Below are 24,230 nucleotides of genomic sequence, written 5' to 3'. Positions count from 1 at the left end.
TTCTTTAAATCACCTGTTTACCTTCCCCAGTTCTCTTTGTCCTCATCTTCCAATTTTTCTTTTTCCAACACCCTGATTAACCAGATAAAACATTCACCATTGTATTCCATCTATATCCATATCTCAGGCCACTTATGCTGCCATATAAAGTGACGAGCAAATGTACTGTTATCATCTCTACCTGCTGGGAGAATTTTCCTTTACCACCAATGAGTTCTTTAGGGCCACCCTGAGTAGAGCTGTGGTTCATCCTAGTCCATTTTTTATTAGGATCAACATATTAGCTGATCTTTCTGTGAACCAGACCTACCTTTCCGGCCCCCATCATTGAAGTGAATTGAAAGGAGAAGCTTCAGTGCTACAGACACAGTGACACATAAGTTTGGGTCACTTGTTATTGTAATTTATTTATGCCTTCTCATCCTTAGATCCAATCCCAAATCTAGGATTTCTATCATACAATGGAATGCTTGACTTTTTTTTTTAAAGATTTTATTTTGAGTGATATCCATACCCAAACAGGGCTCAGACTCATTCCTGAGTTTAAGAGTTGCACATTCTACCAACTGAGTTAGCCAGGCACCCTGGAAATGCTTGACCTTATGGCACAGTAGATCTTGCAACACCAGCACATCATTGGGACCTCTGACTGCATTGTCACTAGTGTCCCATGGAAAAGCACTTGGGCTCCACAAGGTCCCAGCTACACACTAGAAACTGTTTCTCAAACAATTATTTAAAGGATCAGGTAGCAAATATTTTATACTTTGTAGACAATATATAATTTCTTTGCATATTCTTTTTTTATAATATCCCTTTAAAAAATGTAAAAACCACTTTTAGCTCGTGAGTGGTTCAAAAACAAAACCCAGGGATGCCTGGGTGGCTCAGCAGTTGAGCATCTGCCTTCGGCTGGCTCAGGGCATGATCCTGGAGTCCCAGGATCAGAGTCCCATATCGGGCTCCCAGCAGGGAGCTTGCTTCTCCTTCTGCCTATGTCTCTGCCCTCTCTTTATGTCTCTCATGAATAAATCAATAAAATCTTAAAACAAACAAAACCCAAACAAACCAAAATCGAAACCAACAACACAAGTTGATTTGATCCACAAGCCATAGTTTTCCAACCTCTGGTCTAAAACCTTAGAAACACATGGCAACTCTCTTTTAGAGCATGCAAGATTGGTTTTACCTACCATGGATATCTCTGACATATCACATCTACTGAGCCATATAACCTAGGTGACAGGACAGCTTTCTCTGTTGCTTGGACCTTCTGTGCAGCAGGTCTCTCGCTCTTGGTCTGACTCAAAATTGGGAGCTTTCCTACATATCTGATAAACGGTTAAAGTAATATGTGGGATGTGCTGTTTTCATAATTGAAAGAAGTCTATCAAGCATAAAAGAATACTGTCTTTCTTGGTGCAAAGTGAATCAACTTGTGCTTTAAATTTTAAGGCTGCCACAAACCATTGGATCCCTAAACACTTCACCAATGTGGTAGTCCCTTAAATCTTCATGAGTTTTTTTCTCTCACAGTCTGGTCTGCATATGTAATACTAGGATATTTAGGGGTATTTCTCACTTCTGCTCACCATGTCCAATTAGTATGATGTATATTGGACCAGTATGGTGTTCTGTAGAAATTCTTTTTTTTAATTTAAATTCAATTACTTAATATATAATGTACTATTGGTTACAGAGGTAGAGGTCAGTGATTCATCATTATATAACACCTAGTGCTCATTACATTGTGTGCCCTCCTTAATGCTAATCACCCAGTTAGTTACCTTATCCCTTCATCCACTCCCCTCCAGCAACCCTCAGTTTGTTTCATATGATTAAGAGTATCTTATGGTTTGTCTCCCATTCTGTAGAATATTCTTAAGAGCTCAAGGTCACTGTAGACTATACAGTGGCAGAGCAGGAGACTTAAATAAAACGGTCATGGGGCAAGGCAGCAAATGGGTATTAATGTCTTTTCCATTAAAGGCAAACTGTTTTTGGTCCTTACTTTCTAGAGCCACAACCACTTACTAATTACTAGAAGCTGTGTTCATGTGTTGATATACATTCCTTATGTTCAAGCTTCAAAAGAGCCATCCCTAGCAGGGTATTAGGACCAGCTCCAGGTGTTCTTGCCAGAACATTGAATTTGATTTTTGGGCGAGTGCCTCCATGCTAATAAATTCTCACCTACTTAGCTTTATATCTTGCTCTGCTGTTTTAATACGCTTGAGATATACTCTGTTGGTTTCTTTTGGGACATATTAGCTAATTTCTATCATTCTTTTGGTGCATAATTTATTTTCTCTTGGAGCAGGAATGGTATTTCCTTTCTGGGGCTGTACCGAGACCTAACCCTAGTTACTAGGATTAGCCTGGAGCAAAGAAGGGTGGCAGGGGTAGATCTTTAAAAAGACAAAAATCATCTTACACAACATCTGCCTCAGATTAGATCCTACAGGACCCTCAAGTGAAGGGAGGGACCTCTTCTAGCTGGACTTCTGCCTTCCAGCTTCTGCTAGCTTGGAGGATTTAAGAGAATCCAGGGATTCAAAATTCTCATGCTTATCCATCTAATTATCTTTATTCTAGCCCTCAGAGTTCCACTTTTTATCAGGGACTGACTTTGACATAGATCTGTTGAGGCTCTAAAGCAATATTATCCTTATGATTAGGACCTTGGCTTCATTTTCAACACAGGCTGCAATTTTTTACAGATGTTGGGGGCTGTCCTGAAATGCTGTTGTAGAGGCCCCTACTTTCATAGTTTAGAGTAGTTAATACACTTACGGGAGCTTGTCTTTTTCCTTTTTAATTCCCATCTTCCAACACTAACAAAAGTGAACTCCATCCATAATCTCATAGTTATCATTGCCCTATGCTGTTCAAGTGCCACAGCCACTGTATACATAGCTAATATTTCCCTTTCACCTACACCTCATCCCAATCAACCACAGGTGAGATTCTTAGTAAATGGAATTCCAGGGCAGGCCAGAGGTCATCTAACCCATCTAACTAAACCTGCTACCAACAGCGATGAAGTCCTTGTTAGGTGATACAATTCCTTCCTGAAGGCTTGCTTTCTAAGACCATTTTATGTATCATGCTCTTAGCCTGGATTGCCCTGATAGCAGGCCCTGAGACAAAGGCTTACATGTTTTTTTAGAGTGTGATTCCAGAGGCAGAAGTAAGGGCAACATGAATTATATAACAAGGAAAGAGGCAGAATCAAGACAGAGATAGACTATGGAGTTAGCTGCTGTACTGGACAACTGGATGCTAGATCCTGGGAGGCCATCTGAGGAATTATTTGAAATGTATCTCAGGACTGTCCACCAAAGGGAAGAGAGGGGGAAACGTTTGTCCAATCCTATTTTCATTGGTTAAGTGTTGCCCCACAAGGCTTAAACCTGCCTGGGCACTTCAGGGTTACACAGGTGCAAGTACCCAAGCAGGTGCCCTCAGATCCCAAGAAGGGATTTAGAGAAGTCCTAAGGCAGGAAGTGAGAGGTAAATTGCAGGCTTGAAGTGAAGTGCTAACAGGGAGCCTGGGTGGCTCCGTTGGTTAAGGGGCTGACTCTTGGTTTCAGCTCAGGTCATGATATCAGGGCCCTGGGATCAAGCCCCAAGTGAGGCTCTGCACTCAGCGAGGAGTCTGCTTAAGACTTTCCCTCACCATCCCTACTTGCTCTCTCTCTAAAATAAATAAATCTTACTGGAGGTGGGGGAAGAAGTGCTGTCAAGTTGCAGCTTGATGTGAAGGTGAATGAAAACTGCACAGAATTGGTCACTACTGCTGTGGCTGTGAGGATTTGAAGTGGTCCATAAGGGGTATATGAAAGACCCATAAACTTTATTTCCTGAAATATTGCTCTCTAGCAACACTTAGATCCTCTTACTCTTACCTAGGCTATTGTAGCTTGTTTTTATCTGTTATCTGCTCTTAGTCTCAGCTGTTCCAAGTCAGCCTTCATATTATCACCAGAGTGATCTTTCCAGAATACAGGTAATTCTCTGGTTCAAATAATAAGCATGATGATGGCAATGATGAGGAAAATGACAATAATAATAATAGTAATAACAATAATTCAAGTCCTGAATATTTACTGTGTGCTGGGTACACTGTTTGGAGATTTACTCATTTCTCATAACTTACCAAGATAAATATCATTATTACTTGGAACACCTGGGTGGCTCAGTGGTTGAGTATCTGCCTTTGGCTCAGGGCGAGATCCTAGGATCCAGGATCAAGTCCTGCATTGGGCTCCCTGCAGGAAGCCTGATTCTCCCTCTGCCTATGTCTCTGCCTCTCTCTCTGTATCTCTCATGAATAAATAAATAAATCTTAAAAAAAATCATTATTACTTAAGTGTTCATGAGAAACTGAGTCTTACTGAGATTAAATAACTTGCTCAAGGTCATATACCTGCTATGTAAGACAGTTCAAATTCAAACCCAAGTCTTTTTTTAATTCAAGTCTGAGATTTTATTTTATTTTATTTAAGTCTGAGCTTTTAAACCACTCCACAGTAGTGTCATAACAAATACTTTTACTATTAGCACAAAGTTTAACATAATACTTTGTTTTGGCACTAACTGACCTTTCTGGACTCATGTTTCATTATCATCCTCCTCTTTCCTCTCCAACAGGCTCTGTGCTCTCATTACTTAATGTCTGTACACCTATTATGCCTTCTTCCTGAAGTGCTCTTCATCGTCTTTTTAAACAATTTTATTTATTTGAAAGTGAGAGTGAGAGAGAGAGAGAGAGAGAGAGAGAGATCATGAGTGAGGAGAGGAGCAAAGGGAGAGGGAGAAGCAGAGAGAGAAGCAGAGGAAGAAGCCAAGGGAGAAGCAGTCTCCCTGCTGAGCAGCGGCTCAATCCCAGGACTCTGGGATCGTTACCTGCGCCAAAGGCAGATGCTTAACCAACTGAGCCACCCAGGCACCCCAATGTTCTTCATCTTAACTCCATCTGCAGAAGCATCTCTCATCCTCAAGTTAAAAAACCATGATATATAGTCATCTGAAAAGTCCCCCTGGATACCTTAAATATTCATAATTTTGAACTATAGTTTGTTCTTTCATATTTCTAGCCTTACATTTTTCCTTCTTCCTACCTCACTTTCTTTCTTTCTATCATTCTTTACTTTTTGGATGTCAGATGTGAAAAAGTTGAGTTGATTATATATAGTCTTCAGTTTTTAGCACATTATCATCATTAGCCTGTGTGAGACTCCTCTACTTTTCCTCCTTGTGTCTGTGACTCTCATTAGTATCTCCTTCCCTTCCAAGGGGAGCCACTTTAATATGTTTCATATGTATCCCTAAAGAAGTATAATCTTTGTAAAATTTATAATATTATCTTGTGTGAGGATGCATTTTTATTTTTTTTTATTTATTTACGATAGTCACACACACACACACACACACACACACACACACACAGAGAGGCAGAGACATAGGCAGAGGGAGAAGCAGGCTCCATGCACCGGTAGCCTGACGTGGGATTCGATTCCGGGTCTCCAGGATCGCGCCCTGAGCCAAAGGCAGGCGCTAAACCGCTGCGCCACCCAGGGATCCCCGAGGATGCATTTTTAAATGTTAAGTAAAATAGGCTTTAATGAAAAAACTTACTGAGATAAACAGAATTATTTCATAATGATAAAAGTTTCAGTTCACCAAGAAATAACAAAGCCCCCAATATGGAATGTAAAAAACTTATTGGCAGAATTTTAAGAATAAATTTAGAAATGTATAAGCATAGCTGATTTTTATTTTTAAAATTTTTTCAAGAAACAAACAGGACTTAGAAAAAGGAGGAGGACTAGGAATGTTACATTGTGTGCCCTCAATATTCCTATGTTGAAGTTCTATTGGTACCTCAGAATGTGACTATATTGGGAGATAGGACCTTAGAAGAGGCAAATTTAAAATGAAACCATTAGGGTGGGACCTCACCCAATCTGACTGATGTCCTTATAAGAGGAGATTAGGACTACAAAAAGAGACGTCAGAGAAAAACATACACAGAGGAAACACTATGTGGGGATACAGTGAGAAGGCAGCCGTCTGCAAGCCACGGAGAGAAGACTTGGGACAAACTAACCTGCTGACTTCTTTTTTGTTTTTATTTAAATAATCTCTACATTCAACCAGAGATCAAGAGTTGCATCCTCCTCCTGACTGAGCCAGCCAGGAGCCCCATCCTGCTGACATCTTGATCTTGGACTTCTAGTCTCCAAGACTACAAGAGAATAAATTTATATTATTAAAAAAAAAAAAAAAGTGACAGTGTGGTATATTTTTTCATTATTTTTTAAGTTTAAAATTTTTTTTTTTAAATTTTAAGTAGGCTCCACTGGTGTGGAATCCAATGTGAGGTTTGTGCCCATGACCAGAGATCAAGAACTGAACTGAGATCAGGAGTCAGATGTTCAATTGACAGCCACCCACGTGCCCCTCATTATTTTTTACTTTTTTTCTTAACTTTTAACTTTGGAAGAATTGCAAACTTTATGGGAAGAGTCCAAGAATTCTCATATATCCTTTACCCTGATTTTCCAAATGTTAACATTTTACTACATTTGCTTTACCATTCTCTTTGCATATATTTTTCAAAAAGTTTGAGATTAAGTTGCAGACATGATACCCCTTTACTGCTAATTTCTTTCATGTACATTTCCTTTTTTTTTTTTTAAGGTTTTATTAATTTATTCATGAAAGATACAGAGAGACAAAGGCAGAGACATAGGCAGAGGGAAAAGCACTCTCCATGCAGGGAGCCTGTTGTGGGACTCGATCCTGGGACTCCAGGATCACGCCCTGGGCTGAAGGCAGACACTCAACCACTGAGCCACCCAGGTATCCCCCATGTACATTTCCTAAAAGCACAGTGGACAACTTTGAGGGTTTGTTTTTAGATTTTAAGGTGAATCTACTGTTGGTTTTTCATTAAGACATGGTCCTTGGGCAGCCTGGGTGGCTCAGTGGTTTAGTGCCACCTTCAGCCCAGGGCGTTATCCTGGAGACCCAGGATTGAGTCCCATGTCAGGCTCCCTGCATGGAGCCTGCTTCTCCCTCTGTCTCTGCCTGTCTCTGTGTCTCTCATGAATAAATAAATAAAATCTTAAAAAAAAAAAAAAGACATGGTCCTTTTACCTAAGGCACAGCCTTTCTAGTGTTTCAGCTGAGGTCCAAAGGGTGTTAGTGAGATTCCTTAGCTTTGTCAAAGCTAAAGCTCCAGTAACCCCCAGACTGCTTGATCTCTAGTATCTCTATTCCATTCTTAAGCTCCTAGAAGTTTCCATCCAGCAAGACTTCAATGGTTTCATATAGTAAGACCAGTTTACTTATAATGGGAGATCACTATACAGACTTCCAGGGGTCATCTCTATGAAGCTCCCTCCTCCATGAAATTTTATCCCAAAGATTCTAGTAATTTCATCTGTCTTGAACTCTTGTTTCTGCCTCCTCATTTCAGCAGGACCCTGGGGTTCTGCCCGAACTTAGTTCTGTGAACTCTAGGTGAGAATTATTCTCAGACAGGTAAGTGACAAGCATGGGGCTCACTTTGTAAGGTCCCTTTCTCTTAGGGATCATAGTCTTACATTGTCTTTTTCTTTTCCTTTACCCTTTATATTCTGTCCAATTTTATAGTTGTTTACAGTGAGAGGTCTATTCCTGTCGTTACCATGTTATGGTCAGAAGTGGCATGTGTATGGGCTTGTCATTTAAAAAAATTTTTTTCAAGATTTTATTTATTCATGAGACACACACACACACACACACACACACACACAGAGGCAGAGATGTAGGCAGAGAGAGAAGCGGGCTCCATGCAGGGAGCCTGATGTGGGACCCCAGGACCCCAGGATCATGCCCGGAGCCGAAGGCAGACGCTCAACCACTGAGCCACCCAGGTGTCCCTGGGCGTGTTATTTACATCAATGTCATTATGCTATAAATTTCATTGAGTTGCTTCCTTTTTCACACAGCAGTGTGTTTTCAAAGATCTGTCCATATTGCTATGGATAGGTACATAGAGATTGTTGCTTTTAACTGCAGCTTGATGTTCCATGGTGTGAATTTACTACTTTTATCTTTTCTGGTGCTCTAGTGATAGATATCTGGGTTACCTCCTACTTCCCCCTACAACAACAAAAAGCCATGAAGAATAAACTCTGAAATATAAACCTTAGGACCAGGAGTATAGGCTTATAGTGTGTAGGTATTATTTAATTTTGTGAAATACTAACAGATTATTTTCCAGTTTATACTCTCACCAGTTTATACTCTCATGAGCCATGCACAAGAGTGCCAATTTTCTAGCATACTTGTAAATACTTGGTATTATACAGTTTTATCTATTTGGTCATTCTAATAGAATAAAAATAGTATTTCATTTTATGATTCACCAATTAATAGTGACCTTGATCATTTCTTTATGTCTCATTTTGTAACTCAATCTTCCTATGAATTGCCTTATAATAATAACATTTTCCCATTTTACTTTTGGGTCTTTTTTCTACAGATTTTTAGAAATTCCACACATAGGGATGCCTGGGTGGCTCAGCAGTTAAGCGTCTCTTTGGCTCAGGGTGTGATCCTGGAGTTCTGGGATCAAGTCTCACATCGGGTTTCTGCAAGAACCTACTTCTCCCTCTGCCTATGTCTCTGCCTGTCTCTCTCTGTCTTTCATGAATAAATAAATAAATCTTAAAAGAAAAAGAAATTCCACACATATAATCAATAATAATCCTCCGTGAGTTTTAGATGTGATAAATATCTTTACAGAGTCTGCTACTTATCGATTGACCTTGTTTATATTACTTTTTATTGGACATAAATCCTTACTTTCATCTAGACATATTTTTGGTTTTCAGTTTCAAAAACTTTTCCCTTTCTCTAAGTAAAAAAAAAAAATTCTCTTACATTTTTTCTATTAGTTAGAATTTTGCTTTTCAAGTTGATGTCTTTGATCTTTCTGGGAGCCACTTACATATATGGTGTGAGGTAGGGAGCCAGTTTTATTTCTTTCTTTATAAAGAGCCTGTTTTTCCAAAACTACCCACTACACAGCTTATACTCTCCCCATTACTTTGGGGTGTCCACTTTGTTATATATGAAATCCTCATTCATATAAGGATCCAGTTTATAGCTTTTGGTTCTGTTCCATTTTCCTATTTGCCTGTTTCTGAGCCAATGACATTGATGCATGTTTTTAATTATTATGATTTTATGGTGTTATAGTGAATCATATCTGATTTCCTGTTATATTTTCTAGTTGGTTATGTTTGAGGTTGGCAAATGCTATTGTTTTTTTTTTAAATTAAAAAAAATTTTTTTAAAGATTTATTTACTTATTCATGAGAGACACACAGAAAGAGATAAGAGACATAGGCAGAAGGATAAGCAGGCTCTCTGCAGGGAGCCCGATGTGGAACTCAATCCCGGAACTCTGGGATCATGCCCTGAGCTGAAAGCAGACACTCAACCACTGAGCCACCCAGGCATCCCTCTTTTAAAAATTTTTACTGAGGGATCCCTGTGTGGCGCAGCGGTTTGGCGCCTGCCTTTGGCCCAGGGCGCGATCCTGGAGACCTGGGATCGAATCACACGTCGGGCTCCCGGTGCATGGTGCCTGCTTCTCTCTCTGCCTATGTCTCTGCCTCTCTTTCTCTCTCTCTCTGTGACTATCATAAATAAATTTAAAAAAATAAACAAAAATTTTTATTGAGGTATTATAAAGATTTTATTTATTTATTTAAGGGAGAGAGAGAGAGGAGAGAAGCAGAGAACACAAGCAGGGGGAGAAGCAGGCTCCTGCTGAGCAGGGAGGCTGATGGAGACTTGATTCCAGAACCCTGGGATCATGACCTGGGCCAGAGGCAGAGGAGCAACAGACTGAGCCACCCAGGCACCCTGAAGTATAACATATATAATGGAATACACAAATCTTAAGTGAAGAAATTAGGTAATTTTTGCATGTGTGTTAATAATTGTTGTAACCACTATCTAGACAAATAGAAAACATTTCCATTATTCCAGAAGGTTCCTTGTGGCCTCTCTCTGTTAGTATCTCCTCCAGGGGTAGATGCTATTCTGACTTCTACAACCATTGATTAGCTTTGCATGCTTTTTAATTTAATATAAGTGGAGTCATATATATGGTTTTGTGTGTGATTTCTTTTATTCAGCATTATCAGGGAGATTTATCCATATTGTGTGCGTATCAATGGTCTGTCTTTTGTTGCAGTGTAGCATTCCATTGTATGAAATTTTTTTATTCTTTCTATTAATGGGTATTTGGATCATTTCCAGTTTTGAGCAATTAAAAAGAAAACTACATAAATATCATCATGCCTGTCTTTTGATGGACATAAGCATTAATTTCTTTATGGTATTTATCCAGGGTCATATGTATGCTTAGTTTTAGTAGGCACTGCCAAACATTTTTCCTAAATGATTGTACCAAATTACACCCTACCTGCAAAGCATGAGAGTTCTAGTTGTTCCACATCATAACCAACCCTTTGTGTTGTCAATCATTAAATTTTAGATGTTCCTTGGTGAGTAATGCTACCTAATGGTAGTTTTAATTTGCATTTCTTTGATGGCTAATGATGTTGAACATCTTTTTATAAGTTTATTGTCCATTTTGTTTTTCTCTTAAGTAAGATGTCTATTTAAGTCTTTTGCACGTATTTTAACATATTTTATTTTATTTATTTATTTTTAAATATTTTATTTATTTATTCATGAGATACACAGAGAGAGGGAGAGAGAGGCAGAGACACAGGCAGAGGGAAAAGCAGGCTCCACGCAGGGAGCCCGACGTGGGACTCGATCCTGGGACTCCAGGATCATGCCCTGAGCTGAAGGCAGGCACCAAACCGCTGGGCCACCTAGGGATCCCCTAACATATTTTATTTTTAAGCAATCTTTATACCGAGTGTGGGGCTTGAACTCGCAGGCTCGCGATTAAGAGTCAAACACTCCACCAACTGAGCCACCCAGGCACCTCAGTCTTAAAATTTTTAAATTGAAAAAATAAAAAATAAAAAAATAAAAATTTTAAATTTGAGTTGTCTGTCTTTAAAAAAAAAAACAAAAACAAACTGATTTATAGGAATTCTTTATATATTCTGGATATAAGTCCTTACTTAGATTTATGAAATTTATTAGCTTGCCACTATTTTTATTTATGTTTTTAAAAATATTTTTTATTTTATTATTACTATTTTTAAAATATTTTATTTATTTATTCATGAGAAAGAGAGAGAGAGGCAGAGACGCAGGAAGAGGGAGAAGCAGGCTCCATGCAGGGAGCCTGACGCGGAACTCGATCCCAGGACTCCAGGATCATGCCCTGGCCCAAGGGAGGCGTTAAACCACTGAGCCACCCAGGGATCCCTTATATTTTATTTTTAAGTAATCTTTACACCTAACATCAGGCTGCAACTCACAACTTGGATATTAAGAGTTGCATGTTCCACCAAATGAGCCAGCTTGGTGCCCCAATTTATCAGGTATTTTTTTTTTTGATTTATTTATTTTAAAGATTCTATTTATTTATTTGACAGAGAGAGAGCATAAGCAGGGGGAGCGGCAGGCAGCGAGAGAGAGGAGAAGCAAATACCAAATTCTTTGGTATTTACTTAAAGAATATGAGAACACTAATTTTAAAAGATATATGCACCCCATGTTTATTGCAGCATTATATACAATAACCATGATATGGAAGCAACCTAAGGGCCCACTTATAGATGAATGGATAAATATTTCTCTCTTTTTTTTTAAACTTTATTCATTTATTCCTGAGAGACACAGAAAGAGAGGCAGAGTTGTAGGCAGAGGGAGAAGCAAGCTCCATGCAGGGAGTCCAATGTGGGACTCCATCCCGGACCGTAGGATTACACCTTGAGCCAAAGGCAGACGCTCAGCTGCTGAGCTACTCAGGTGTCCCCCCAACTTTTTTTAAGATTTATTTAATTATTCATGAGAGACACACAGAGAGAGGCAGAGACATAGGCAGAGGGAGAAATAGGCTCCTTACAAGGAGCCCAATATGGGACTCGATCCTGGACTCCAGGATCACGCCCCAAACCAAAGGCACATGCTCAACCACTAAGCCACCCAGGCATCTCTCTCTCTCTCTCTCTCTCTCTCTCAAAGGAATAGTACTCAGCCATGAAAAAGAGGTAAAATCTTGCCATTTGCAACAACATGGGTGCATCTAGAAGACATAAGGCAAAGTGAAATAAGTCAGTCAGAGAAAGAGAAATAGCAGCATTTCACTCACGTGGAATTTAAGAAACAAAACAAATGAACAAAGGAAAAAAAGCGACAAAACAAACAGACTCTTAAATTGACAGAACAAGCTGGTGGTGGTTACCAGACAGGAAGTGGGCAGGGGGAATGGGTGGGTTAGGTGAAGGGGATTAAGAATACACTTATTGTGGGGTTTTTTGTATATATATTTTTACTGGTGTTCGATTTGCCAACATATAGCATAACACCCACTGCTCATCCCATCAAGTGCCCCCCTCAGTGCCCATCAGCCAGTCACCCCAACCCCCTGCCCACTCCCTTTCCACCATCCCTTGTTTGTTTCCCAGAGTTGGGTGTCTCTCATGTTCTGTCACCCTAGAATACGCTTATTATGTTGAGCACCTAATAATGTACAGAACTGTTGAATCACTGTATTATATACCTAAAGCTAATATAACCCTGTACCTTAATTTAAAAAAATAGTACAGAGAAATCCTGTGTACTCTTCACCCAGTTTCCCTATTACATCTTAAGCAGCACAATATTAAAACCAGGAAATTGACATTGGTGCAATGTTTGTGCATAGCTCTATGTAATATTATCATATGCATAGATTTGTGTAACTACCACTGCAATCAAGATATTTTATCAGCACATCCCCATTGTGCCACCCCCTTTATAGTCACACAGCTTCTTTTCCTCCTTCTTCGTTACCATCTCTAACCCTTGATAACCACCAATTTGTTCTCCACTTACATAATTTTACCACTATTTATTTTTGAATTCACTTTATTTTCTTTGGAGCAGTTTTAGAAAAAGTGAACAGAAAGTACAAAGTGTTCCACTTGTCTCTTCACCCCTCCCTATACAGTTTTCTCTATCATTAGTATCTTTCATTAATGTAGTATTTCTTTTGTAATTGATGAGCTGATATTGATATATTATCAACAAAAGTCTATGGTCTACATTAGGATTCACTTCTTGTGTTGTACATTCTATGGGTTTTGACAAATATATAAGGCCATGTACCTTATATTATTATATAAGTAGTATCATGTGGAGTAGTTTTACTACCTAAAAATCTCCCTATTCATCTCTCTCTCCATCCCTCGAGCCCTGCCAACCACTAATATTTTCACATTTTCCATGGTTTTGCCTTTTCCAGAATGTCATATAAATATAGTATATAATCTTTTCTTTTTTTTTTTTTTAATTTTTATTTATTTATGATAGTCACAGAGAGATAGAGAGAGAGGCAGAGACACAGGCAGAGGGAGAAGCAGGCTCCATGCACCGGAAGCCCGACGTGGGATTCGATCCCGGGTCTCCAGGATCGCGCCCTGGGCCAAAGGCAGGCGCCAAACCGCTGCGCCACCCAGGGATCCCGTATATAATCTTTTCATGTTGGATTCTTTTCTTTTTTTTTAAGATTTTATTTATTTATTCATAGAGATGCAGAGAGAGACAGAGGCAGAGACACAGGCAGAAGGAGAAGCAGGTTCCATGCAGAGTGCCCGACATGGGATTCGATCCCTAGGCTGCAGGCGGCGCTAAACCGCTGCGCCACCAGGGCTGCCCTCATGTTGGCTTCTTTAACTTAGCAACATATACTTGTTTCCTCTGTCTTTATGTGGTTTGATAACTCATTTCTTTTCACTGCTGAGTAATATACCATTGCACGAACATATGTGGCTTAATTATCCATTCACCTATTGAACAATATCTTGGTTGCTTCCTAGTTTGACAATTATATAATAAAGCTACCATAAACATTCATGTATAGATTTTTGTTTGGAAATATGTCTTCAACTCATTTGGGCAACTACCAAGGAATGCAATTGCTGGATTGTATGGATTGTATGGTAAGAATGTGTTTATTTTATTTTTTTTTCAAAGATTTTATTTATTTATTCATAGAGACACAGAGAGAGAGGCAGAGACACAGGCAGAGGGAGAAGCAGGCTCCATGCAAGGAGCCCAATTTGGGACTCGATCCCGGGACTTCAGGATCACGCCCTGGGCTGAAGCCAGGCGCTAAACCGCTAAGCCACCCAGGGATCCCAAAAACTCTCTTTCATTGCTGGTGGAAATGCAGAATGGTACAACCACATTGGAAGACAGTTTGGCAGTTACTTACACAACTAAACACATTCTTACCGGGCAGCCCCGGTGGCACAGTGGTTTAGCGCTGCCTGCAGCCCGGGGTCTGATCCTGGAGACCTGGGATCGAGTCCCGCGTCAGGCTCCCTGCATGGAGCCTGCTTCTCCCTCTGCCTGTGTCTCTGCCTCTCTCTCTCTCTCTCTCTGTGTGTGTCTCTCATGAATAAATAAATAAAGTTTAAAAAAAAGAAAGAATTTCTGTTGTTTCACAATCTCACCATTATTTGGTGTTGTCAGTGTTTTTTACCTTAGCCATTCTGATAGGTGTACAGTGGTATCTTATTGTTTTCATTTGCAATTCTCTAATGACCTGTGATGTTGAGAATCTTTTTATATACTTATTTGCCATCTGTATGTCTTCTTTGGTGAGGTGTCAGTTCAAATTACCACTTGTTGAGTTTCCCATACTCTGTGTGCATGGTTTGTGCCAACTGCTTGATATATATGATCTTACCACAATCTAATGATAAAATTACTATTGTTATATTTTACAGGATAGAAAATTGAGGACTTCAGTCATGTCAAAGCTAGGAATTGTAGAGTCTCTCTATTTCTGTTAGTATGTATAATGTAATATTACTCAGCCATGAAAAAGAATGAGCTCTTGCCATTTGTGATAACATGGATGGACCTAGGGGGTACTAGGCTAAGTAAAATAAGTCAGAAAGAAAAGACAAATACCACATGATTTCACCTATATATGGAATTTAAAAACAAAGCAAAGAGACAAACAAAACAGAAACAGTCTCATAAATACTGAGAACAAGCTAGTAGTTACCAGAGGGGTAGGGATGGGAGAATAAGTTAAATAGATGAAGAAGATTATGAGATACAAACTTTCAGTTGTAAAATAAGTAAGTCATGAGGATAAAAAGTACAGCATGGGGCAGCCCGGGTGGCTCAGAGGTTTAGCATCGCCTTCAGCCCAGGGCGTGATCCTGGAGACCTGGGATCAAGTCCCACATCAGGCTCCCTGGATGGAGCCTGCTTCTCCCTCTGCCTGTGTCTCTGCCTCTTTCCCTCTCTCTCTCTTTCTCATGAATAAATAAATAAAACCTTAAAAAAATAAAATAAAAAGTACAGCATGGGGAAATAGTTGATAATATTGTAATAACCTTTTTTTTTTTTAAAGATTTCATTTATCTATTCATGAAAGACACAGAGAAAGAAGCAGAGACACACGCAGAGCATGCAGGGAGCCCGATGTGGGACTTGATCCTAGGGCCCTGGGATCACACTCTGAGCCCAAGGCAGATGCTCAACCACTGAGCCACCCAGGCATCCCTGTAATAACTTTGATAACAGATGGTAGCCACACTTTATCATGGTAAGCATTTTGTAATGTAAATATTTATCAAATCATTGTGTTGTACAATTGAAACCAACACAATATCGCATGTCAAATGTACTTTAGTTTAAAAAAAATCTATCAGGGATCCCTGGGTGGCGCAGCGGTTTGGCGCCTGCCTTTGGCCCAGGGCGCAATCCTGGAGACCCGGGATCGAATCCCACGTCGGGCTCCCGGTACATGGGGCCTGCTTCTCTCTCTGCCTGTGTCTCTGCCTCTCTCTCTATCTCTCTGTGACTATCATAAATAAATAAAAATTTAAAAAAAATCTATCAAAAAAGCAAAAATTTGGTGTACTTCGCCCCCAAATCTACATAGTCCTATATCTACTAAAACTTACTTCATTATTTAAAATTTTTCCAGAAAGAAATCTTCAGGGCTCAGATAGTTTCACTGCTGATTTCTACCAAATATTTAAAGAAGAAATAATGCCAGTTCTACCCAAAATCTTTCAGAAAACAAAGGAGGAAGAAGTATATTTTATGAGACTAGCTTTACCCTATTATTAAAACTAGGTAAAGCCATTTAAGAAAACTACTGACCAATATCCCTCATGAAGATAGATGCAAATGTCCTCCAAAAAATTAGCTAATTGAATCCAGCAATATATAAAAATGTTTTTTTTAATGTTAATACATTAAGACTAACTGAGGTTTATTCTACGAAAACAACATGTGAAAATCAATTAATATAATTCACCACCTTAACAGAATAAAGAAGAAAATCCGTATGATGGTATCAATAGCTTTAGGAAAATATTTGACAGAATTCAACATCCTATTTATGTTAAAAACTCTATGAAAACTAGAAATGTTAGGGAACCTTTTCAATCTAATAGAGAGAATCTATGAAAACTCTATGGCTAAAGTATGGGAAGAAAGTAAAACCATTTTAATATGCAGAAGATCTGGTTATATGCACAGGAAATTCTAAGGAATTTAGAAAAGAAACTACTAAAATTAGTAAGTTTGCTTAGCAAGACTGTAGGATAGAAGGTCAAAACATAAAAATCAATTGTCTTTCTAGATATAAGCAAAAACAGTTGGAAATGATATATATATGTTATATATAACATGAAATACTTAGGGATACATTTAAGAAAATATGTGTGAAATATGTACACTGAAAACTAAAAATATTGTTAGAGAAATTCTTTAAATATCCAAAAAATTGAGAGATATACCATATTAAAAGATCAAAACACTCAATATTTTTAAGATGTTAATTTTACCCAGGTTTATGTGTAAATTTTTTAAAAGATTTTATTTTTAAGTAATCTACACACCCAACATGGGGCCTGAATCCACAACCCAAAGATCAAGAGTTGCATGCTGCACCGACTGAGCTAGCCACATCTTGTGATGTGCAAATTAAATGCATTATCTATCAAAATCTCGAAAGACTTTTTATTTTATTTTCAGACTTTATTTATTTATTCATGAGAGACACACAGAGAGAGGGCAGAGACAAAGGCAGAGGAAGAAGCAGCATCCTCGAGGAGAATCTGATGCAGGACTCTGCTGGGGCTAAGGATCACACCCTGAGCTGAAGGCAGATGCTCAACTGCTGAGCGACCCAGGTGCCCCTTCAAAAGCTATTTTATTGTTATTTTTATTTTTTATTTTTAAAATTTTATTTATTCATGAGAGACACAGAGAGAGGAAGAGACGAAGGCAGAGGGAGAAGCAGGCTCCATGCAGGGAGCCTGATGTGGGACTCAATCCTGGGTTTCCAGGATCACGCCCTGGGCTGAAGGTGGTGCTAAACCACTGAGCCACCCGGGCTGCCCCAAAAGCCTTTTTAAAAAAGATTTTATTTATTTATTTGAAAGAGATCATGTGTGTGCACACAAGGTGGGGGTAAGTCAGTGTATTTAAAAGCAAGCAGAGGGAGAGGGAGAAACAGACATCCTGCTAAGTAGAGAGCCGGATGGGGGCTCTGTCCCAGGACCCTGGGATCATGACCTGAACCAAAGGCAGACTAACTGAGCCACCTAGGTGCCCCTCAACGGGCTTTTTTAAAACTAGAAATTAACAAGCTGAATTTCCCAAATGTATTTTGAAATGCAAATAACCTAGAATAATCTAAACAAATTTGAAAAACAGTAACAAAGTTGAAAGATTTACACTATTTGACTTTAAGACTTACTAGAAAGGTACATTAATCAAGGTGTTGTGATACTGGCATAGACACAGATAAGATGACATCGGGCACGTTCAGGGTGGTATGGCCATAGTCCACACAGACACATAAATAGATCAATGGAACAGAGTAGAGAATTCAAACACAGATCTACACATATTTGGTCAATTGATTTTCAACAAAGAGGCCAAGGTAATTCAATGGTCAAGGATAAACTTAAAAAAAAAATTGTACTGTACTAATTAGCTGGATATCCATATGCAGAATGAAATGACTTTAGTCACTACCTCACATCACCTGCCCCCCAAAATTGGACCATAGATGAAAACATAAATGCTAAAACTACAAATTTCTAGGAAAAAACAGGAGAAAATCTTTACAATTTGAAGTGGGAAAGATTTTTTATATAGAACACAAGAGGTGAAAAAAAAAGAACACAAGAGGTGCAATCACCTCGTGAAACAATAGATAAATTGAACTTTATCAAAATAGGACACTGCTTTTTGAAAGATAAATTAAGAAAATGAAAAGATGCAGACTAAAAGAAAATATTCACATTACAGAAATCTGACCAAAAAAATTGTCCCCAGAATATCTTACAACCCAAGAGCAGTAAGGCAACAACCCAATTTTAAAAATGGATGAAAGAGACACTTTTCAAAAGATGATACAAATGGCTAATAGCACGTGAAAAGATGCTCAATATTATTCATCATTGGAGAAATGCATCAGTGCGTAATGACATACATAATCACATAACCACTACACATCCACTCTACACTTTAAAAGACAGAGAATTCAAACTGTTGGTGAAGATATGAACAGTGGAATGCCCATAAATAGCTCATGGGAATATAAAATTGTGCAACCAATTTGAGAAATGATTTGGCAGTTTCTTATAGAGTTACATATACATTTACAATATAAATCAACCATTCCATTCTTAGCTATTTATTTATTTATCTATTTATTTAAAGATATTTGGTTGCTTGTTTGTTTATTCATGAGAGACACACAGGAAAGAGACAGAGACATAGGCAGAGGGAGAAGCAGGCTCTATGCAGGAAGACCAATGCGGGACTCAATCCCCGGTCTCTGGGATCACACCCTGAGCCAAAGGCTCAACTGCTGAGCCACTCAGGCGTCCCCATTCTTGGCTACTTACCAGAGAAATGAAAACATACATTCACATTCAAACTTGTACAGGAATGTACGTATCAGTTTAATTCACAATAGCGAAAACTATAAATGACCCAAATGTTCACCAACAGATGAATGAATAATTTGTATATCAGGTAACAGACTGCCATTTAGCAACAAAGAGGGAACTACCTATACGCTCAGCATCATGGAAATAATCTCAGAAACACTACAGTGAGTGAAAAAAGCCAGACACAAAAAGTACTTACTGAATGATTCCATGTATATGAAACAGTAGGAAAGGCAAATCTAATTGATAACGATAGAGAGCACATCAGTGAGCATATGTGGCACAGAGCTGAACATGTAAAGATTACCTGGAAAGGGCTGATGGAGATAATCTATATGTTGATTGAGGTAGTGTGACATGACTGTATAACTTCGTGAACACTCATTGAATTTCCTGTAAATTAAACTTTGATGAAGTTGATCTTTAAAATTGTTTATATGGGGATCCCTGGGTGGCTCAGCGGTTTGGTGCCTGCCTTTGGCCCAGGGCACGATCCTGGAGTCCCCGGATAGAGTCCCGCGTCCGGCTCCTGGCATGGAGCCTGCTTCTCCCTCTGCCTGTGTCTCTGCCTCTCTCTCTCTGTGTCTATCATAAAATAAATAAATCTTTAAAAAAATAATAAAATTGTTTATATGGTTTAGAGCATGAACTCCAATTTTTGTAAGTCAGTGTATTTAAAAGAAATGTAATAGGGGTGCCTGGGTGGCTCAGTGGGTTAAGTGTCTGCCTTCAGTTCTGGTCATGATCCTAGGGTCCTGGGATAGAGCCCTGTTATCCAGCCCATATAGAGGTTCCTACTCAGCGGGGAGTCTGCTTTTCCCTCTCCCTCTGCTGCTCCTCCTGCTTGTGTTCTCTCTCACTCTCTCTCTGTCAAATGAATAAATAAAATCTTTAAAAATAAGAAAAAAATAAAAGAAATGCAATGAGGAATGGTCTTCATTTGACAATTTCAGTCCAAGACTGTCTTTTACCTTTTCTTGCATACTAAGCTTTAGATGCATACTTACAAAGATGCTGAACATGCAGAATTCTAGCTGCTAGGAAGGATGCTCTGCAAAAACTCATTTTGTCACTTTCTTTAACTCTCCTTCCTTGCCCTCTTACTTTCCTTTCTCCTCAGTTCTCCCCTTAAAATACCAATAACGACTTATTTTTGTTCTGATCTTTCTAATTACAAAGCACTTCCCAATCTCATTTGATTCTCAGAATAATTTTGGAAGCCCAGATAGGATTATTTACTCATTTCACAGGTAGAAACTAAAAAATGAGGGCCAGTGAGATAAAAGGTTTCCTGAGGCAGCACAGTTTGTACATGCCTCAGAACATAATCACTCTTTTCTTAGCTTCCATGTCTTTTATTTTTAAAACCCCCCCCCCCACTTTAAAATATTTTTCTGTTGTGGTCCTAGGAGTGAGCAGATACCTGGGAAAGGATAATGCTCAAGAAAACTTATTTATTTTTAAAGTAAACTCTACCCCCAATGTCGAGCTTGAACTCATGACTCCAAGATCAAGAGTCTCATACTGGGCAGCCCGGGTGGTTCAGCGGTTTAGTGCTGCCTTCAGCCCAGGGTGTGATCCTGGAGACCCGGGATTGAGTCCATCAGGCTCCCTGCATGGAGCCTGCTTCTCCTTCTGCCTGTGTCTTTGCCTCTCTCTGTGTGTGTCTCTCATGAATAAATAAATAAAATCTTTAAAACAAACCAAAAAAAAGAGTCTCATACTTTATTGACTGAGCCAGCCAGGCATCCTAACCCCCTATGTTTTGAATTGTTTAAAGATCTTACCAAAGTGTAAAAATGAATTTCACTTAGTTATGAGTAGTGATTATCATTATTTAAAAAACTAAATTTCATGAAAAATGTTGTCTAAAATGTTTTGGATATCTAAAATAGTCCTAGCATAGGATGTATAGGATGTGGGCTTTCAGTAATTATGGAATGTCTTGACAAAAATCCAGTCACCTCAGACAGATCAGTCTAGGTCTTTTTTTTTTTTTTAAACATTTTTTCTAATCTTTATTTATGATAGTCACAGAGAGAGAGAGAGAGAGGCAGAGACACAGGCAGAGGGAGAAGCAGGCTCCATGCACTGGGAGCCCGATGTGGGATTCTATCCTGGGTCTCCAGGATCGCGCCCTGGGCCAAAGGCAGGTGCCAAACCGCTGCGCCACCCAGGGATCCCAGTCTAGGTCTTAAGATACCTTTGGGTGCTAGATATTTGTCATCAAGGCCTTATCTCTGGTGTTTAGCCCACAAAAGCTTCCAATGGAGGTTTGTAAAGGGAAAATTGATTCTTTTTATTCCCTTTTCTTATAGTTGTATGGTCACTCCCTGGACCGTCCTTTCCTTTCATACCTGTAGGAAGACATGTTTTTTCTGTTTGAACAACAGAGCCATCATTTATAGGATCAGTTAACCAAGTGACCCTTGCATTGTTCCTTACTTCTATTTTTGTCCAATTCCATTCCAGCTCAAAATCAGCTCTGGGGATCCCTGGGTGGCTCAGTGTTTGGCGCCTGCCTTTGGCCCAGGGCACGGTCCTGGAGTCCCTGGATTGAGTCCCGTGTCAGGCTCCTGGCATGGAGCCTGCTTCTCCCTCTGCCTGTGTCTCTGCCTCTCTCTCTCTCTCTCTCTCTCTATCATGAATAAATAAGTAAAATCTTAAAAAAAAAAAAAAAGAAATCAGCTCTGAAACCTTGTAATTTATGCTTTTCTGAATTCCTCAGACTAATCTTACCCAAGAAGACATTATATATTGGTTATAGTGGTATTGGGACTTGAGACTGAGCATTGAGGTAAGTTTATCTATTTATGTTTATACTGGCATAATGTAGTACTCTTTTCTTTAATCCCTACACATTTATTGATTGAGCACATGCTCATTTCTGTGTTTACCACAAAGAGAGACATTGTTCCTGCCCTGGAGGAGCTCACATCTAAATATCCAGTCATATAAGTCACGTTCTCCGTGTCACTAGCTTGACAAAAAATAATAAACCTACGGATAAGTTGGGTGTGCTAATCACACAGCAGCTAAGTTTTTGAAGAGTCTTTTTTTTTTTTTTAAAGTTCAAGCTTTTTCTTTTTAATTTTTTTTTAATTTTTTTATGATAGGTACACAGTGAGAGAGAGAGGCAGAGACACAGGCAGAGGAGAAGCAGGCTCCATGCAGGGAGCGCGACGTGGGATTCAATCCTGGGTTTCCAGGATCGCGCCCTGGGCCAAAGGCAGGCGCTAAACCGCTGCGCCACCCAGGGATCCCTTTTGAAGAGTCTTGGAGCCAAACTCCTTGTATGGATAAAGGAACTCTGGTTGCCCAGACAGTTATCTAGCATCCTATGAGCTCTATTCTCTCTGAAGCACAATACACAGGCCCCACTGCAGCTTTAGATCTGAAAAACTTCCTGGGTCCCAGTTCCCAATACTACAGCTTAAACACACACACACACACACACACACACACACACACACACACACAGAGGCAGAAACACACAGGCAGAGGGAGAAGCAGACTCCATGCAGGGAGACGTGGGACTTGATCCCTGGTCTCCAGGATGGGGCCCTGGGCTGAAGGCGGCACTAAACCGCTGAGCCACCAGCGTTGTCCAAAACCATATTTTCCATTACCACCTCTCCCTTTCAGTTTCAGGGAAAGGGAATTAATATTTTTGGAGCACTTTTTATGCGTCAGGTCTTTTTTTTTTTTTTAAGATTTTATTTATTTAATCATGAAAGACACACAGAGAGAGAGAGAGGCAGAGACATAGGCAGAGGGAGAAGCAGGCTCCATGCAGGGACCCCGATGTGGGACTCAATCCTGGGTCTCTAGGACCATGTTCTGGGCTGAAGGCGGCGCTAAACTGCTGGGCTACTGGGGCTGCTCTGTGTGTCAGGTCTTTTACATACATTGTGCTATGCTGTAATTGTCACAATTTCATAATGTACAAGTCAATCCTGGAATCTAAAATTGATATGTAGTAGTGCAAAGAGGATTGGATTTGGAATCATTAAAATTGAAGTATCAATTCTGGCTCAGCCACCAACAACTCATTACTAGCTCATTCATTCCTTTCTTCTTCTATTCACTAAAACATTTATTGAACTCTTAGCAGATATTTAAGCTTCATGATATGTGATAGGGATACAAAAGTGAATAAAACATAAGCCTTATTTTTAAGGCTATCACAATTGAGGGATAGGTAGAGAGAGGAGATTTTTTTAAAGTTTATTTATTTTTAAGTAATCCCTAGGTATAGACTCAATATGAGATTCAAACTCAGAACTCCAAGATCAAGAGTTAATGACCCCAAGATCAGGAGTCACATGCTCTTCCTACTGAGCCATCCAGATACCCCAGGAAGAGGAAATTCTTTTTTTTTTTTTTTTAAGATTTTATTTATTCATTCATGACAGAGAGAGAGAGAGAATGAGAGGGAGGCAGAGACACAGGCAGAGGGAGAAGCAGGCTCCATGAAGGGAGCCGGATGTGGGACTCGATCCCGGGACTCCAAGATCACTCCCTGGGTGGAAGGCAGGCACTGAACCGCTGAGCCACCTAGGCATCCCAGGAAATTCTTAAATAGACTATCAGTACACTGATAGAGTTAACAATAGGTTATATTGGGATGCCTGGGTGGCTCGGTGGTTGAGTGTCTGCCTTTGGTTCAGGGCATGGTCCTGGAGTCCTGGGATTGAGTCCCACATCAGGCTCCCTGCATGGAGCCTGCTTCTACCCCTGCCTGTGTCTCTGCCTCTCTCTCTGTCTGTGTCTCTCATGAAAAGATAAATAAAATATATTTTTTAAAAAAGTTATATTAAGGAAATTTTATGATCTTTCACAATTTAAGTAGCTTGTGAACCTTGGATTCTTTATTTGTAAGTTAGGAATAATTATATAAACCTTCCTTCCAGGCACAGAAGTTGGCATGTAAGAGATATTAATATTGCAAAGTCCACTGTTTCAGGGAAAGATTTTTGTGCCCCCATTTCTCTTTTTTTGCAAACTAAAAACAATAAGTGATCTTTTAACAAGTTGCATTTGAAGGTTTATGATTCATTATAAGTAAATATGTTTATGTAATTTTATTATAGC

General features: G+C 39.4%; 1 protein-coding gene across 2 annotated transcripts in view; it reads left to right on the top strand.

The window, feature by feature from the left end:
• The window catches only part of IPO7 (importin 7), an 88,978-nt gene that overhangs the window by 7,563 nt on the left and 57,185 nt on the right, over positions 1 to 24,230 (top strand). The window lies entirely within an intron of this gene.

The sequence above is a fragment of the Vulpes lagopus genome, chromosome 15 (genome assembly GCF_018345385.1).
Source record: "Vulpes lagopus strain Blue_001 chromosome 15, ASM1834538v1, whole genome shotgun sequence".
Taxonomy (NCBI): Eukaryota; Metazoa; Chordata; class Mammalia; order Carnivora; family Canidae; genus Vulpes; species Vulpes lagopus.
Note: the sequence above shows the minus strand (reverse complement) of the source record. Positions and strands in the feature narration are given on the sequence as shown.